The sequence below is a fragment of the Dipodomys ordii genome, unplaced genomic scaffold (assembly GCF_000151885.1).
Source record: "Dipodomys ordii isolate 6190 unplaced genomic scaffold, Dord_2.0 Scaffold5, whole genome shotgun sequence".
NCBI lineage: Eukaryota > Metazoa > Chordata > Mammalia > Rodentia > Heteromyidae > Dipodomys > Dipodomys ordii.
In genome coordinates this window covers 5,495,355-5,510,064 of record NW_012267221.1, presented here as the reverse complement: position 1 = coordinate 5,510,064, position 14,710 = coordinate 5,495,355, and the positions used below count along the sequence as shown (strand labels likewise).

The following is a 14,710-nucleotide window of genomic DNA, read 5'->3' as shown; positions in this document are numbered from 1 at the left end:
TATTTAAACTGTTACTATTATTAAAATGTAAATCTTTGCAGGGGAGGAAGGTAGGGGGCGGGCAGTGGCTCACACCTATAATCCTAGATACTCTGAGGATCCCAGTTTGAAGCCACCTTAGAGAGGAAAATCTGCAAGACTCTCATATCCAATTAACCACCAAAAAGCTGTAAGTGACTCAAGTGATGGTATACCAGCCTCGATCCAAAAGCTAAGGAACAGCACCCAGACTGAATTCAAGCCACAGTACTGGCACAAAAATCTTAATTAATTTCAGGCTACTAGATGACTTAATATTTTTGGCCACTCAATTCATAGAATAAACTCAAAAAAGTATGTTTTCCTTTTCATTGTCAAATGCCTGGTACTTTACAAAGAAGCTGTCCTTTCTCTGACAGGCATGTAAATATTTAGCTGAAATTTTACACAATCTTGAAAGCATAGAAAATAGTATTCTGCACCACCATATACTATTGGAAATTACCAACGTTTTACAGTTTTGTTTCATTTACCTTCCCTCAACAAATACATCAAAGAAAATCTCAGCCAGCATGTAATTTCATCTGTAAACACTTCAACATACTTACTATAAACAATCAACAATAAAGCAATGCTTCATTATTCTAAAAACACCATTTTTATTAGATTGTCTGAGTATTAAAAATGACTTCAATTTGCTTAAAATATTAGACTATGTGGTTTAAAAATGATTGTAGGGACAGTCCATCTAAGTCCAGTCTAGCCAGCATGGATACAGAACTCATCCACTATAATGCCAAATACAAACCTGGCAAAGATAAAATTACTCGCATGTACATCTACCACACACAGGGTATAATTGTTTATAGGGTTAAAGAACAAATGAAGAATGCTAGAAGAAAAGCTGGGCACTGATGTTCCCACCTGTAATCCTAGCTACTAAGCAGGCCTAGATCTCAGGTTCAAAGCTAGGCCAGGCACAAAAGTCCATAAGACTTTCATCTCCAAGAAACTATCAAAAATCAAAAAGTAGAGTTGTGAATCAAGTAGTAGAGTACTATCCTTAAGCAATTAAAAAGAAAAAAAGCAAGCTAAGGGGCAGCACACATGCCCTAAATTGAAATCCAAGTACACATACACATGTGCACACACATACGCACACACACGCACACACACACACACACACACACAGAGAGTTGGAATGAAAACTAGTCCATTGTTTCAGCTCTGGTAGCTGCTTCATTGAAAGAGCCATTGGGTCAGCTTTCAAGATGAACCGTGATGATTTAGAGAAAGGACCTTGTGTGAGGGTGGCTTTTAGACTGTTGGTCAACCAGTTTGGCAATCCAAAGAATGAATCATGAATGCTGAGAATGAAGGCATGTGGCACCCAACCAGAGCCCCACAAGCACTCTGAGGTAACAGTGTCCACTCAATCCGAGTATAAAGTTGGCTCTGTGTGGTCAGCAAGGCAGGGTCTACACTGTGATCTCATCATGTTCATATGTTTGTGGACATTCATTTACCAACCTTCTCCTCCCTTCTAAATCATCAACCTTTTTTTTTTTTTGAGTCTTCCTATTATAGCCTTTAGCTACATTAAACTGCCTCCACCTTATACTGTATAATTTTCTCCTTTTTAGGGGGGGGGTCGGGTTGGGGGGTTAAGGGGAAGGGATGTGTATATGCCAATCCTGGGGCTGGAACTCAGGGCTTAGATACTGTCCCTTTTTGTGGGGGGAAAAGGCTGGTGTTGAGCCACTTGAGCCACAGCTCCACATGTTCCTTTTTTGGTGGTTAATTGGTGATAAGAGTCTTAGAAACTGTTCTGCCAAGGCTGTCTTCAAACCACAATCCTCAGATCTCAGCTTTCTGGATACATAGGATTACAGGCATGAGCCACTAACTTCTGGCTATGTAATCTTCTTTTTTAAAACTGAAGAACATCTTCTTTGTACCTGCTTTCTGCCCAGGCTGGCTTTGAACCACAATGCTCAAATCTCAGCCTCCTGAGTAGCTAGGATTACAGGCATGAGCCACAGGTGCCTGGCTGAAAAACTCTTTCTTCCCATAAAAGTGTTCCTTCATTGTGGTATAAAAGCATTAATGAAGCTGAGCGAGGTGGCTCACACCTGTAATCGTAGCTACTCAGGAGGCTGAGATCTGAGAATCTTCAAAGCCAGCCCGGGCAGCAAAGTCTGTGAGATTCTTATCTCCAATAAACCACTAGAAAACCAGAAGTGACGCTGTAGCTCAAACAGTAGAGCACTCGCTTTGAGCTGAAGAGCGCAGGCACAGCCCCCAAGCCCAGAGTTCAAGCTCCGTGATGACCAAAAAAAAAAAAAAAAAAAAAGCATTAATGAAATCTCTTCAAAGAAAAAGATGATCAACTTGCCTCTGTATTTTGCAAGCCGACTCTTGGAAAAAAGACCTACATACAGCCTGTAAAAGAATGCATTCTTCCCATCTGTAACAACTTCTTCTTTCTTGTTTATTTTTTAACCACAAAGTTAGTTACTGTTGTGAACCATAGATCCTTATCCAGGAGGGCTTCCGAAACTAGCACATACCACAGGAACTGAATCCTCTGAAGACAGCTTCAATTTCATATTCCAAGAAAACACTATTTTTACTCTAAGGCAAAAGCAAAGAATTCAATTCCTGATCCAAACAGAGTCAAGCATTCTATGTCCTTATCAGCAATGCTTGTCATGAAACAGGACATGTTAGCAGTTATGATTACATTGACAAGCATAAAACTTTAGTTTTCTGCAAATACAAAATCACAGCATGAGCCAGGTACCAGTAGCTCATGTCTGTAATCCTAGCTACTCATAAGGCTGAGACTGGAGGACTGTAGTTTGAAGCCAGCCCAAGCAGAAAAATCTTTGTGACTTTTATCTCAAATAAACTACTCAAAAAAAAAAATCTAAAAATAATGCTGTGGCTCAACTAGTACAGTGCTTATCTTGAGCAAAAGAAGCTCAGGGACAGTGCCCAGGCCACAGCATGTACATTTATCAACTTTTTTCTATGACTTCCCAAAAACAAACCAAGTTCACAATAAGCAACTCCTCAAAGACCAAATCAAGATGCAGTAAGTTCTAACTCCTACATTGGGTTAGGGCAGATTGACACAGTTTTTCAAGTCCATTCCTCACTTTATGGCTCTTCCTTACATATTGTGTTTGTTGTACAGTGATACTCCTGGCAGTCAGTATACATTGCTAGTTAAGATGCGAGCTTTTCTGTCCCGTTTTACAAATGTGATACAAAGATTTGTTCATGGTAAATCCACTCCAGCACCTGCCATCTATCTATACAGAATTTAGGTAAAGAGACAAATGCTGCAGAGGGACGGACCATCATCATAATACAGTAGAGCAAAAGACCTCAAACAAGATTCCACAAAAGAGAAATGAGCAAGCTATAGTGTATCCCTGGCTTGGATTAAGTATGGCTGTCTCTTTAGGATACCTATAAAACCCCACAGACACCGAAGGAAGGATGGGTCTCAACTGCAACTCCAGATACTATTAAAGGATATGCACATTATAGACTATTCAATTAGCACTAAGAAATGATGGGCAAGATGGGGAAATCTGCCCCCTTCTTACAGATAAAAAAAGCCAAGAGGGTGACTTACAACACTCACTTTCAGGTTGAGAAACACCTTTTAAGGTAAGACATTTTTAAAGATTAGCTCTCTGCTTGTTTAACTACCACAAACTCATTAAGGTAAGAACATGGTTCCATTTGAAAAAAATAAAACATGTACATGAGACTAGTCTCTCAGGAACTTAACCTAGCATTAATTCCAACTTATTTTCAGAGTTTAACTGTTAGATTTTTAATTCTCGGACTTGCAGGGGTTTTTTAATTGACATATAAAGTTTGTAAAATTTATAGGAAACAGGGTGTATCAATATATGCATATATCATGTGATGAGCATATGATCACATGAGGACAAACATCTATCTTTTTAAACTACTCCTTGCAGGGGGCAGGGGGGGGAGGGAAGATGGGGGAGTGGCACCATGGGCATAGTACTAGGATTTGAACTAAGAGCCTCACATTTTTAGTAAACTTTCTTGCTCCAGGACTTGAGTAATACTTCCATTTTGTTTTCAACTAAAGATGAAGTCTTACAGACTTTTGGACCAAACTGACTTCAAACTTCGATCCTCCAGGTCTCAGCCTCTTGAGTAGCTAGTATTAAAGGTATGACCACCAATGTCTGGTTAGATTACTTCAGAGGGAAAACATTTAAAACCCTTTCTTCTGGCTTTTTTGGAACAGAAACTCTTACTTTTAAAATACTCATGCAGCACTGCTTTTATAGCTTCTCCCTCTAATTATATTCATCTTTGTTAAATTTCCACGTTTTACATGTTAGCTTTTTATTTTCTGAGTCAGAAAATTTTTGTCCTAAAAATCAAACTCCCAAGAGATAGGGTCATTAAGCGCAAGCGCAAGCACGCGCGCGCACACACACACACACACACACACACACACACAAACTGAATTCCTTCCATTTTACAGATCACCCAGAATTTTATTATTTTACTTTCTTTTCAGTAACTGAAGGAATTTTATATTGGCTATACTCTCAACCCCAACTAAAATGTCTTTGTTTATTTCCAAATTTCAAATACTGGAAATATAAGCATGAGCAACTGAAAGTCATGGCATATTTATAAAATAAATAAAATTTCAGTTTATTTAAGCGCATAGTATCAAGTAACACCAGCCACTACAGCCTCATAAGAGATTCAAAATGGCATTAGCCTCCTGATTCTTTGCCTGCAAAAACTTACTAATTGTTGGCCCCAAGAATATGGAGCTGAACTAGAGAACACTCCTCCTATCCAATGCACAGAAGTAAATATGCCTTCCCTTGCCACTAAAATAGAAACCACAAACAGGTGGCTCCAGGACAAAATAAAATCAGCAATTTTTTCACTGGCTTACATAGTATTTCAAAACACTTGGGCTGTTAAAAATCATCCCCCCCCCAGAGAGAGAGAGAGAGAGAGAGAGAGAGAGCACGCACAAGGAAGCAGAGGGAAATCACCACCTAACAACATTGGTCCTAGATTTCTATATGAAGCTTCAGCACCCACTTTCTCCTTCCTCCTCCAGAAAACTGGTCTGACCACTTGTCACTCTAACTTTAGAATATGTATTAGGGTTATCAGCACAGCCTGTGGGGCCATCTGAGTTTATGATTTTTTTTTCTCTTTATAAGGGGAAGCAAACCAACTGCTTTCGATTCTGGAATGACTGTCTCTAGAAGACATATGCATAAACAATGCAGGACACCATTTCCTATTTACTCTAGTAAATCCAGTGCTGAATCACCTTCTTATTTTCTCTGTTGCCTAGACAGATCTCATTTGAACAAATTCCCAATTTAAATCCACATTTTCCTTATGAATGCTAAGATTCAAGCAGGCAACATGCCTTCTCATTTTTGGCACTAAGACAGAATTAAGGATAAATTTCATTAAAAACGCCTTCCAAATGTTTTATTTATCACAGTCAAATTTAAGGCAATCATCTCTTGTTCCAAGTACACATTTCATAAAGGTTCTATTTTTCCCTTCCCCACACACTCTAGTGTCTTTTAAACAAATGTGAGATTCTACAGAACTCAGAAAATAGCTTCAAACTGGCTTCTTTTAGTAGATAAATCTAAGAAATAGACAAAGGATGATAATATTTAAGAACTGCACATGTCCTGCAAGATGTACTCAGGGACAGCACCCAGGCCAAGTTCAAGCCCCACAACCAACCAAAACAAAACAAAAGAGCTACACAAGTCCTAAAATAAGGCCCATGAGAGCAGACGGATCACATTAGCCTATATGTTGTGGAACAGCATACAACCAGAGCTTAATTAAAAGCACTACAGTCACATAATTATGGAATTTTTCTTAAAATAATTGTGTTTGAATTTAATGGGTAGTATTCTTTCTTAAATCAGTTAACAAGGTGTTTTTACTTTGATTTAGTTGGATTTATGGGTAATTTCAAATATATTTTATAACTTTCCAATCCTTATTTTGTGTTACTTTTAGACAATTGTGGTTAGGTGCCATTGAAAATAAATATTTATTACTTTTAAAGAGAGTGAAGCTGTAGCTCAAGTGGTAGAACATAGAACTAGAGTGAAAAAAGCCAACTGAGAGGGCAAGAGTTCGACCCCCAGGATCAGCACAAAAAAGGGAGTGAGGAAGAGAGAGGGAGAAAAAGGAAGAAGAAAAAGAGGAAGAGGAGGACGAGGAGGAAGACTACTAAGTCACTTCAGACTGTTGTTCTACCTGTAATTTTTTTCAAGGGATCATGGTATTCTAGCTATAAAAGTCAGTGGAGTTACAAGGTAGTATTAGTTTCAGGCAAACCAACAGATTGAGAAATGAAAAAACAAAAGGTGTAAGTAAGATCTGTTTTCAAAAGACATTTAATGGGAAGTGGTACTACAGCTCAAGTGGTAGAGTGCTCGCCTTGAGCTGAAGAGCTGAGGGACAGCGCTCAGGCCCAGAGTTCAAGCCCCATGACTGACCCCAAAAAAAAAAAAAAGACATATAATCAACCCAAAATCTGTTGCAGAAAGTTTCATAAAGCCTATCACTGGAGCATCCTGGTGGTCACTGCAGAAGGTGGTCTTATCATTGTGCTGCCTCTGCTGTGTGGCTACAGAAAGCTTCTCTCCTCAACAAACTGTAAAATACTGTCTTCCATTTGATCAGAGCAAACATCCATAGCAAACAGGCCTGGCAAGTGGTAAAAGCCATTCCCAGGGGTTTATATTTTGCTCTGTGTCTGGTACATCATGACAATCTACTGTTTTGCCCAAAAATATCCAAATTCTATCTGCATAAAAGTATGCTTATGTCCTTGTGCCCATATTCATACAATAAGTCTAAGTCTCCAATAAAATGGTAATGTGAGATGGGTTCTTCAAGAAATACTGAAGCTAGGCACACAGAATCCTCATGAGCAGTATAAGTGGTCTTAGAAGGACCTGAAAAGGGCTGGACACATGGCTCATCTGGTAGAGTACCTGTCCAGTAAGCCCAAAGTCCTGAGTTCAAATCCCAGTACTGCCAATAGATAAATATATAAATGAATGGACTAATTTGAGATCTTTCCCTCCCCAGTGTAAGCAAACAACATAAGACAAATCAGGAAGGAATGCCTTCAACCCAACATTGAAACTGCTGCTACTTTAATCTTGGTCATTTGAGCCTCCAAAATGATGAGAGATAATTGTTTCTTGTTTAAGCTATGCAGTCTGTAGTATTTTTGTTACAGCAGCCAAAGTAATGAACATACTGTCCAATCAAGATTATTAGAATATATAAATGTTGTGGCAATAGGCACTCTGCTCACCAAAATTCCCACTTTCCCTTCAAACAAGGACTTCCTCACTAGGAAGTGACTTTCCATCAAAGACTCTATTTTCCAGGCCCTTTCATCTGTATTACTTCTTACCACACAAACACTGGGGGATACACATTACTTTTGAATAAAGATGGCAAAAAAGTGAGGAGTCTTCACCTTCTCTAATTCACATGCTAGCTTCAGGGGACTCCACAGTCCCTGAAAGACACAAAAAAGAAATGTGACACTTGTCCACCTTCCAAGGACCTCCATGCTGGGCTGTCACGTGAGCAAGACAAGTCACTAAATGTGGAGGAATTGTTATTAGAAATATCACTTAGTTCCTAATTTTTACATTAAAAATTTGTAATGGGGTAAGGAAGTGGTAAAGGACTTAGAATTATCAAGCATAGGAAAAAAAATTTCTACCTCTCTATCTTTACTGAAAGAGAAAAGAGTGGGGGAAAAAAAAGCAGCCAGGGCTCTAACATGAATAACATTTCACATATACATCCTATACTTAATCCTGCATGGTAGAATCGCTATGATGTGAAAGGAGCAACCTGAGGGCTACAGGAAGGTCAGTGCAGATCAAGAAAGCACTGTAGTTGACAGTGGTCTCCCAAATCTCTGTATCCCGTCATAGTTCTAGAATGGCACAGTGTGATCCCCTCCAGGTCCTATAAAGTTATCATGGGATAAAATAGTAGGACATGCCGGGAACTTGGCTACTTTTCTCTCTAACTTGCTAAATGACTCAACTCCCTTTATCTTCCAGTTCCACCCTGAGTAAAATAAAAATGCTAGAATTTTTTAAATGCATTTTTATTGTGAAAATACTGTACAGAGGGGGTTACAATTACATGAGCAAGATAATGAGTGTATTTCTTATCAAGCATTGTAGCCTCCTCCTTTGTTTCCCCTTCCCATCCCTTCCCATCCTCCCCCCCCCTCATTTTTCAACATAACAACTTGTACATCTCATTGTTGCAATAGGTCCTCCTGTATCCCTGTTTTAAAAAATGCTAGAATTTTATTCAAGAGGAATATTCAAGAAAGCACACTGTCTCTTTTTAGCAGTTTTACTGATATATATAATGTACCATCACTTGGTAGGGTTGTTTTAGCGCTTTTTATTTGGTCTTCCTAAGGTTCTACCTAGAATCAGTGAACATTTCACTAAGTGTGTGGAAAGCCATCACTTCCAGAACTATATTCAGGTATCTACCATAGATGGTGACAAATCCTAAATACAAGTGATGAGATAGATGCCACGGTGTAAGCAGTAAGGAATCCCTAGATGTAAATCTTAAGAAATTCTAATATGGCCCATTTACCCCTGAGCAAGTACATGAGGAAGTTTAAGTATGCACATGAATGTGCAGGTAACTGATTAAACAAGTCTAGTCCACAAAACTCTAACTCACCCAGAGAGATATGAAATTTATGAACATCTTCTAGAATCTTTGATCTCTCTACATGCTGAGTACTAGACATTATGGGACATTACTGAGCATGTGTTGTGGATCCTGGATGTGAAAAACAAACATTTAGGTATATAGCCCAGGGATTAGTATCACATTAATGTTAATCCTGCAGCTGGGCTGGCCAAAGAATTCCCACCCAAGACCAGACCCAGGAAGTGAATAAGCAGCTTATGCTTTCCCCAAAACAGCATAAATAAAGGAGTTCAGCCTATCTGCCTTACCATGAGCAATAACAAAAAGAATCAACCTCCTAAAAGCAAACTCCCAGCTCGCTAGGACAAGTAGGAGGTAAGCTAGTTAGTTAATGAACCCACAGCTGTGGCCTGCAGGGGTTCTGCAGTCTGAGCAAAGACTGATGCTGCAGCATCCTGCCTACATCACAGTTCTACATACTCATTTCACAAAAACTAAAATCAAAGGCCAATGAGGATCTGGATTATGCCAAAGCAGAAGAAGAACTGGAGTTTTGTGTTTTGGGGGTTTTTTTACAACAGGTAAAATGCATGCGATCAAATGTCTAACTCTCACTGTATACCTTCTTGGGTTTGAAGGGATTAAAATCTCAAATTCAGATTTAACTCCAACTAGAAACACAAACCCCAAACATTCAGTTTTCAAAGGATATATTATATTCAGATTATATACAATCCTAACACCTCCACTGGCCTCCATCCCTGATCTCACATGGAAACTTACTGGGCCTACTCTCCCACACATGCAGTTTCCATTTCTGACTCTCTTCCTTCTCTGCCGTTCTAAAGTCAAAGTGTTTTTGCAAATGACTTCTATGCTAATTACTAGCCTATTTCCAACAGTTTGACGGGTCCTTCTAACAAAGTCAGTGGAATAATTACAGTTAAATTTTCTACTCCTCAGTTTGGCCACAGCCGGCCAACATTCTCTCATAAATATCCTTCTGTTTCTACTCAAAATAGGCTTTCTCCTTACATGACATTAATAGTACCAGTTTCCACTATCATGGTAGTAATCATTCTTTGTTTGACCTTGAATTTGAGCTTTTTCAAAGCTAAGGGAAAGTGGAGTGGACTTTCCAAGTGGAGTGGACTACACCAAACTAATTTTCTCCTCCTGTTGCCTACTAAGCTTTTGCTTTAGGAGGGTGAAACCAACTGTGTGGGAAGTGCTGGAAGAAAACAATAATAAGAGAAAGAATGCTGACCTGCTTCATCCATCACTTTCTGGGGACAGTTCACTTAAGTAAATGGTCACAGCCAGCTCAATGTGGCGACAATTTTCCCTCAAAAACTTACAAGCTGTTATTCTCAACATCTCTTTTACTTCCTCCTATTTTTCTTGTCCTCTGTCAACCAAGCACCAGGCCCAGTCATATTTAACTTCATGATCAGATCAATCCCACTATCTTTTCTTGGTCAGTTACGAGGCTTGAACTCAGGGCCTGGGTGCTGTCCCTGAGTCTCTCTGTGCTCAAGGCTAGTGCTCTATCACTTGAGCCACAGGGCTGCCCCTCAGAGCTTCAGCTCAAGGCAAGTGGTCTACTGCTTGAGCCACAGCGCCACTTCCGGTTTTCTAGTGGATTATTGGAGAAGAGTCTCACAGACATTCCTGCCGGGGCTGGCTTTGAACAGTGATCCTCAGATCCCAGCTCCTGAGTAGCTAGGATTACAGGCGTGAGCCACCAGCATCCGGCTTCCCATTATCTTTTGTAAGACATATTAAGAGTCGGCTCATATCTGGGCATGGTACTACACTGCTTATAACCCAGCATTCATGGGACTGAGACAGGATGATCATAAGTTCAAAGCCACCCTCAGCTACACAGTAAGCCAGCAAGAGCTATATAGTGAGACCCTGTCTCCAAAAAAAAAGAGAAAAAGAGGTGACTCATTATACCAAAGACAAGAATTCCCATTGTCAAGCTGCACCTGGTAGTGGGAAGGGAAAAGATGGGTTTATTTTCTGTCCCAGAATAACCACATCAGTTTCCTTCAACCACTTCTAAGTGTGTTAATCAGTGAAGAGATGAAAACTTACGTGACTTCTAGAAAACAAGTTGCTCAAACAGGAGCACAGTACATCTTTAACATGGTTTCCCTTATTTGCAATAACTAGTGTATGTCTGAGACAAGCAGAAAAGGTCAGATAAGTTGATGTTAGGTGAAATGAACCCCAAGGTAAGTATTCAAATGTTTTTATTTTCTTGCGATTGTTTTTAACATATTTATAAGATGATTTCTTTGTTGCTTTGTATGTCCCTCCCTGATGGTGTAACCCCTGCTTTCATTGTATTTATTGTTGGTATAATTTGTGGAGGGGAACGGCAAAAACAAACCATTTAAATAGGAATACAGGTGGACCCCTGCAACAATGAGATGTACAAGTCATTATGTCAAAAAACGAACTTTACAAGCTGGGAGAAAGGGGGTTATGGGAAGGGATGAGAAGGGGTAACAAAGGAGGAGGCAACAATGCTTGATAAGAAATGTACTCATTACCTTGCCCATGTAACTGTAACCGCTCTATACGATATTTTCACAATAAAAATATTTTTTAAAAAAGACTGGGCACCGGTGGCTCACACCTGTAATCCTAGCTACCTAGGAGGCTGAGATTTGAGGATCACGGTTCAAAGCCAGCCCTGGCAGGAAAGTCCGTGAGACTCTTGTATCCAATAAACCAAACCACTAGAAAACCGGAAGTGGTGCTGTAGCTCAAGCAGTAGAGCGCTCGCCTTGAGCTGAAGAGCTAAGGGACAAGCCCAGAGTTCAAGCCCCACAACCGACCAAAAAAAAAAAAAAAAAAGACAATTTTTGGTAGTGTTCTATTGCAGTAGCTGAAAAGCACATAGAGAAAGAATTATATAATAATGGATGAGGGTGCTAATATTATTATTCTCAATTATTTGTCTGATTCTGAGCTTGATGGCATACAACTCTCCCTTCATTAGTTTCAGAACATTCTGTCCTTGAATATACAGATTTAAGACTGAGCTCTTACAGAGAATCAAATGGACAACCCATATATTGAACACCCATTAATGACATTGAAGATCAGAACATTATAAATAATATTAAAGTAATATATAATTAATCTCTTGAACCTGAGCTTCATTCAAGTTAACAGGTCAGTAAGCTCTGCTATATCACAGAAGTAGAATTCACATCAGGACTACTGTCTCTAACTTCCATGCCCTTGTCTGCTAGGCAGCCTGAAAACTTTTGAAGTTTTACAGGACCTCAGCAAAGGTCCCGTATGTTCTACCGTATTGTCTTAACACTTCAGGACTTGGAAACTATCATGGAACAAATGCAGTACTGTTTCATCCATCTTTTAAAAATCTGTTAGAGTCCCAAGAAAGGCTGCAATTTAATTAACAGCCCTGTGTGCTCTTTAAACCTCAGGAGGAAAATCCAGACACTTGAATTTATTTATAGCCAATGACAAAAGGACTACTGGTGATGGTCTGAAGTTTATCCTCTGAAGGGACTTGCTTTTCTCCAGGCTAAAGGTCATACAAGGTACAAATTTAGAGCTTTGACCAGCCATCTGATGATGCACCTGGAAACAAAGGGAGAGACAGGAAAGAAACAAGAGGCAGCCAAATCCTCAGATGTCGTGTGTGTGAGAAAGAGAGAGAGAGAGAGAGAGAGTGTGTGTGTGTGTGTGTGTGTGTGTGTGTGTTTCCTGGAGTATCTTTAGAACAATATACTGTAAATTAGAAGGGGTGCGTCAGACACTAAAAAAAACTGGCAGGATTCTCTCACTGAGTTTCTACTCTACTTCAATATAGTACAAAATCAGAACGATTGAATCATGATGTCAAGCTTTAACATGCTCATCAAGACACTCAACAGCCAACTGAGGAAACAAGAGGGAGCCTGAATCATATAAAACTTAAGAAAATGCAAGCTCCAGTTCCTATTCATGAAGAGAAATCGCAGTCACCATGCTAGGATCCTGTTTTCCTTTTACCCAGACATCAGCTAGATACTGGTAACAATAGTATAAGCCATATTTTATAACATTTTTGCGTGTATATATGCACCCAGATCTTTTCTCAGAAAGGTTCAGAACTCTGTCAGATTTAATCTTTACGAAAGAACACACTACTTTCTTCCATTTAGCCAAGGTATTCCAAGTTTCACATAATATAAACACAAATTAGGACACTTGAATTTTAAAATGTTATTTTATGTTTAAATAACTGGGATTCCAAATCAGTGATTTCAAACCCATGTTGTTAGTTCATTGTGATTGACAGCTAAAATGGAATGTTTCATCTCATACTATAATCCATAAGGCAATGTAATATTCCTCCATTTGATGAAAAGCTGAGCTTCTTAGATTAATTGCACACAAGCTACAGGCTGGTAGATAAAACACATTTTAAACTTTGGGCTACTTGCATCATTAATAAATGACCCCAGATTGGCTCCGTTTCTCTTAACTTTAATTTTTAAAATTTTCACAGCATCACTTCATATGAATCTTATCATTATTTAACATTTCAGGAAGATGACAATATATAATGAATGCTACCTGATTATTTAATATTTCAGGAAGATGACAATATATAATGAATGTTAGCTGTTCCATTTATGGGGTAAGCCATTAAAAATTATCATCCAAAGATGTGTAAAGCAGTGTTTCTAAGAAGTTTTCTTTTTCTTCATGTAATGAGGAAAATAATAATTGACCTAAAAATGACAATTATTTTCCAGGTCCTTGAAAAAAAACTGGTGAGGAAAAACTGGTAAGCTGAGCATTTTGCCCTCCAAATCTCTGTCCTTTGTAAAGCAAAATAGCTATCATTCAAAACAGATGTGATGTGGGCTGGGAATTACATCTAATGACCACTTGTAAGCATCTAAAATCTTTATAGTTTACATTGAATTTGCTGAAATAAGTCATAAGGAGAAGGAAAGAAAGGGGAGAGAGAAGGGAAGGGGGAAGAGAAAAGAAGTGGTAGGGAATTGGAGAAGGGGGAGGAAGGAAAAAGGAGGAGTAAGAGGATCTGGGAAAGAGGAGGCGAGGGGAGAACAAGAGGTGAGTGAACATTATCATATAGAACTAGGCTCAAGAGCATCTCTCAGAAGGCTTAACACTTAAAAAGTGTTATCTCACTTTCACCCAAACTAAATTATTTGAGTACCACATACTCAACTCAATGCTCAATTTGCCTGTAACAGAACATTACTAAATATGTAATAGTGAGTATATACACAAGCATATATGGTGACAGGTGTGATTTGCCAAGGAAGAGACAAAGAGTATCAGTTACAATTTCATAAATTAACCAATATGAAACTGCTTTTTTTTTTTTGTCAGTCGTGGAGCTTGAACTCTGGGCCTGGGTGCTGTCCCTCAACTCTTCAGCTCGAGGAGAGCGTGCTAGCACTTGAGCCACAGCACCACTTCCAGTTTTCTGGTGGTTTATTGGAGATAAGAGTCTCATGGACTTTTCCTGCCCAGGCTGGTTTTGAACCATGGTCTTCAGATCTCAGCCTCCTGAGTAGCTAGGATTACAGGCATGAGCCACCTGCGTCTGGCCTGCACTTTTTTTTTTTTTTTTTAATTCAAGCCTGTTGCAATCTCTCTTGACTTCACATGGAAGACCAAAACTTTACTCTATGCTAACTGGTAACTATTTGGTCAAACTACTATTGAAAATGAACCACACAGCTTGTGGAGAAGGGGGATCAGGAGGAAAAAACAAAAACAGGAGGAAAATGAGGGAAGATATGACCCTGTTGAAAAAGAAAATACTCATCACCTGACCAATGTAACCGTAACCCCTCTGTATAAAGCCTTTACAAAAGAAGGGAAGGAAGGGAAGGAAGGAAGGTAGGAAGGAAGGAAGGAAGGGAAGGAAGGAAGG

General features: G+C 39.2%; 1 protein-coding gene across 3 annotated transcripts in view; it reads right to left on the bottom strand.

Moving 5' to 3' along the window:
* Positions 1-14,710, bottom strand: part of Fmnl2 (formin-like 2) — a 292,443-nt gene that overhangs the window by 188,621 nt on the left and 89,112 nt on the right. The window lies entirely within an intron of this gene.